General features: G+C 34.0%; 1 pseudogene; it reads right to left on the reverse strand.

The window, feature by feature from the left end:
- Positions 1-3,965: 3,965 nt before the first annotated feature.
- On the reverse strand, positions 3,966-4,633 carry LOC117719351 (protein PBDC1-like; annotated as a pseudogene).
- Positions 4,634-5,348: the final 715 nt, after the last annotated feature.

Genomic DNA, 5,348 nt, shown 5'->3' on the forward strand with positions numbered 1-5,348 from the left:
ACCCATATACAGACACCAAATCCAAACACTATTGCTGATGCCAAGTAGTGCTTGCTGACAAGAGCCTGGCATGGCTGTCCCTTGAGAGGCTCTGCCAGAGCCTGACCAATACAGAGGCAGATGCCAGCAGGCAACCATCAGACTGAGCACAGGGACTCCAGTGGAGGAGTGAGGGGAAGAACTGAGGAGCTGAAAGGGTCTGCAACCCCATAAGAAGAACAACAATGTCAATCAACCAGACCCCCACTGCCCCTAAAGCTCCCAGGGACTAAACCACCAATCAAAGAATAACATGGAGGGACCCATGACTCCAGCTGCTTATGTAGCAGAGGACTGCCTTATCTAGCATGAATGGGAGAGTAGGCCCTTGATCCTGTGAAGACTTCATGCCCCAACATAGGGCTTGGGTGGTGAGGCAGGAGTGGGTAGGTGGGTGACTGGGTGGTGGGTGGGGGAGCTCCCTCACAGAAGCAAAGGGGAGGGGAGATTAAATACAGGGTTCATGGAGGGAAAGCCAAGAAGGGGGATAATATTTGAAATGTAAATAAATAAAATAACCAATAAAAATTAAAATAAATAGAAATGAAAAGAGAAAAGAAAAACATACTATAGGATACAACCTCAGAAAAACAACTTAATTAGATTTAAATATAATATGTGGTGACATATTTTGAATGTCTTTAAATATGTAAAACATCATATTGTTTAACAATTGGTCAGTACAAAAATAATAGCCCTAAAGAGTTTTTCTATGCATCTGCCATATACCTATATATCCCAATAACTTCGTACATTATGTGCATTATGAAAAAGTCAAGTATTTGAATGATAAATAGTTGTATTTTCCCATAAAAAAGGTTACTAGCATCTTTAACATTTTTACATATATTTCACACATATACAGAGACAGATAAAAAATATAGAGACAGAGATAAAGATGGTAGAGATAGAGACAGAAATGATAGAGATTTGCATATAGAAAGAAACAGATACAGAAACTAATTCAGGACGCCAGGCTAGCTGTGAGCTTTGACAACCCTCATACCATAGTGGTTGTCTAACTGTAAGAGGTGCCACTCCTGGCTTTAATTATTTATTTACAAAATCCTTTGGATGGCTATTCAGAATCATCTTTTACGTCCCCTCCAGTGAATCTGACCTTAGTTTGCTTTCTCCAGTACAATTAAATAGCTTCCACTTCAAAAAGTCGAAGCATATCAATTTTCTCCTTTGTTGGATTTTTTAACTTGACATCTATTCATAATTTAAATCTTAGCTCATATTAGATTCTTTAGAAGTGCTCATCCTGATTCAACTCCTTCAACATTAATAAGATTATTCTATCCACCCGTTCTATAGTATGTTTAATATGAATACAGGGAAGAGTAATTCAATCAAAGCAGGAAGAACAATTTGTTTAATACAGGAAAACAATACAGAACAAGACTATTTGTTTTAATATTGTCAGTGAAAGTAATCTATAGCCATTCCATTTAATAAACCATATAAAAATGAACATACTATTAAAGAAAAAAAGCACTTAATTGACTTATATTGTCTTTGTTAGTGTAAACCTCAAACAATGAGATATGAATAATAGATGATAGATAAACTGATATATATGGCTTTAAATGTAAAATTAAAGTTAGGAAATTCAACCTTTTATCTTAAAAAACTTTTATTTTAGACATATTTACTTTCCCTTAACAATCTACATCACCTGGCAATGCAGGAAAATCCTAATTTAGTTTTGAGTTTTTTTTAGTATGTAATATGTATTAACAATTCATAAATGCTAAAGTCTATGATTTTAGTAAGATGTAACTTTTCACCCTTAATTTGAACTATTAAAGAAATAAGACAGAATTCATTTGACAAGGTTAGAAGATGCTAAAAGATAGCCTTTTATTATCACAAAATATCATAGACACAATGAAAAATAGCAGGATATGCAACTAATGTGCCAGATAAAATTCAAAGCACCATTGAACACTGAAGGAACTGGATAGAATACTGGAAGAGGCTAGTATTCTATCCAGTATTTAATGTCCAGATGAGCAACAGGATAGTAAAGTTAAAGTACAGAAGCGCAAAGCAGTAAAAACCTTGAGAAAGAACCAGGTAACAGAACGAAATCTAAAATATCCTCAAATGTTAGACTTGTTCACATCTAAAGCAAAGCAGCACAAAGCATAGACAAACTTGTATAGGAGAAAAAGTTGCCATTCATAGAGTAGAAATAATCACAGTGGTCACATGTTCCATGAGTTTGAATATTTTGTCCGAAATTAACTGACATAAAAATAAATCAGAAAATCTCTGGAAAGAAAAGAATCTGATTTATAAATAAAATCAGGTAATGTAACACAGAACCTTCTCGATGCCAGAAAGCAAAGAGAGCTAAAGGTAGATAAGAAACATACTCCTCTCGGGAATTTCTGACTGTGGACTGAATGCAACCAGCTACCTCAAACTCATGACAATATCTTCACTACCATCATGGCTGTACCATCAAATGTAGCAGAAAATGAGCTCATCTTCCTTAGTTCCCTTTGTTGGAAAATTGTCTCAGCAACACAGTAAGTAACTTCAGGCAGAGCTACATTAATAAAGCATATTTTCTTAAGACACAAAATCTATATGCAAAAATAAGAATAAGGTTTAAAAGTAAATACACTTACTGGGAAATAAGTAATCTGCATTTAAATCTTTATGTTAAATGTGTAACTTATAATATGTAGAAGCCAATTTTTATACATTTTTGCTAAATTAATGTGCCTTTTAAAAAAGAATTGATATGTATAAATGAAAAGATTTTAAAGATTTAGTAACTGTATGCAATAAAATATAGGATTTCAACATGAACAAAAACTTTAGAAAGGTAATTTGGAAAATTGAAAGACCTTTCTAACCAGTCTTTAAATTACTTTTTGCCTTTTTTATTTTCAACATCAAAATATAGTCACACTTTCTCTTCTCTTTCTTCCCTTTATACCCTTCCATATACCCTCTTTAGTTTCTTTCAAATTCATGTTCTCCCTTCTCATTGTTATGACATGCATATATGGCATGTATATGCATCTATATTCCCAAATATTACCTGCTCAGTTCGTACAATGTTACCTGTACATGTGTTTTCAGAGCTGACTACGTGGTATAAGATCAACAATTGATGTACTCTTCCATGGGAAAGACTTATGTTGTTCTCAGCATCGTTTGGCTGCCTGTGATTCTTTGTGTAGGGTCGAGGCCTTGTGGGCTGCTCTTATCCACATTGCCAAATGTATTGGTGCAATTTAACATGCAAGTTATTATTTTGATAGAGAAATAGCTTTATTTGGTACAAAAATCTACTTTATTCTACCTATTGTTTCTATATTCCAGTAACATGTATAGTATGACATACATTGTATTTCTTTCTCTATAATTATAATACACTTTTATCTTTTCAAAATATAAGAACCACGGTTGCATTGAGGTTTTCTTTCAACACCTCAGTTTGAATTGTACATTTTGCCTTGCTGTCATTTTTAATCTTTTCAGTGTATCCATTGGGTTAGCCAACATACTTTATTTGTCTCTATTTCTCAGCGTTTAGTCTCTATATTCAGTTCAGGAAAAGCATTTTGTATAACACATTTAAAAAAAAAAAAAAAAAAAAAACCTGTTTTCTCTTTTACTTAAAAAAAAAAAACAAAAAACAAAACGAGTGTATTTACAAAGTGTCTTCTTTAACAGTTACAGCCAAGAAAGAGTATCAAGCAATAATGAACTTGAACTAAGAGACTCCCTAGCTTCTCTTTCTACTTCATCTTTATCTTTCTAGCTAGAAAGATGTCCATTTGAGTCCTCCACTTACACAAGGGCATCATTGAACCAAGAGGCTGAGCGAGCAGCACAAACACGTGTGGGTTCAGCTGAGTCGTGTTTCTTGGTTTTCTTTTTCTCCCCCCCTCTTTAGTTTTCTACTTTTCCCCTTCTCTGTTGACTTCTTCCTCTTTTTCTCCTCCACGATAAGCTCCTTTCTCAGCTTCCTCTTCTTTATTGCCAGCTCCTTCCTCTTCTTCTATGTCCTGAATACGGACAGAAACGGCTTTGTTATAGCCTTCCCAGTTCTGAGCAATTCCAATGGCAAAAATAAATAAATAAATGAATAAATAAATAAATAAATAGATAAATAAATAAATAAAATAAAAATAAATTGAATCCTGGATTCAAAGACAGTGTACTCTTCAAGTGTAGCCCTGGGAACAATACAGTTGCAGCAAAGTACCATAGTTGTAATATTCTACAATCTTTTCAAATTTTAAGGAGAATGGCATCTACTTCTCTTTACCTGTTTCTGATTTGAGTTCATCTCAGTCCAATGCATATACCATTTTTGAGTGTCTCAAAAATTTCACAGAACTCAGAGTAGATTTGGTCATCTACTTTGGTAAGTTTCAGAAACTGGGTCAACTGATGAAATCAGTTTATAATTATAATAGACTTCAGCGTGCTGCATTGCTTGAATGGTCCAAGCCATTTCAATATAATGGTCGTTGCCATATGATTTAGGAGGGTAAGAAAGAGCATAGGCAATGGACACCACTTCCCCAGAAACCGGCTCTTCACTTTCCCTGGCAGCATCCATGTTGCCAGCTAGGTAAGTGCTTATTTTTACTTTTATGGTAAGTCAAAACTGTCCTTGTCTTTAAATTCACAATGTTCTCTAAAATCAATAATGAATCATATAGCCAAAAGAAATCACAATCCACATGAGTATTACCAAATATGATTTATGTTAGGAAAAAAGACTTCTAAGGGATTTGTTTTAGAACATGCCCTTAGTTAGAAGGCTTATAAGTTTATCATAAATCTGACCAGCACAGACAAACAATTTTTTCATAATTGTACTATGTTGTTATTTGACCAAACAGTTGAGTATTCTAGAGAATATTCTAAGAGGACATATCAAGAAATTGTGTCTATCTAGTCAGATCAACAATCATGTCATTTCTCTTTACTTCTAAAGGAGACTGTCATCATTGTCATACATGATATGTCATTATTGTCACATTTATCTTCAAGTTTTGCCTCTGCGTTTCAGTAAGCTGACTTAGGGTTTCCTCAACTCTGTCACCTGTTTTAAAATAATAACCCTTGTCCCAATGTGGCACAATGGTTAAAAGATCTGAAATTGAAGAGAAATCCACATTTCAAATATTATCTATATTATTCATCCTATATAAATATCTTATATATTTATCAGAATACTAAAAATAGCAGGATCCTATAGAGTCACATGATGTGCATTTACTATAGCCCAGAGTACTGTCTGGGATTTTTCAAGACATGAGAATATCTTC

The sequence above is a fragment of the Arvicanthis niloticus genome, chromosome 13, assembly GCF_011762505.2.
Source record: "Arvicanthis niloticus isolate mArvNil1 chromosome 13, mArvNil1.pat.X, whole genome shotgun sequence".
Taxonomy (NCBI): domain Eukaryota; kingdom Metazoa; phylum Chordata; class Mammalia; order Rodentia; family Muridae; genus Arvicanthis; species Arvicanthis niloticus.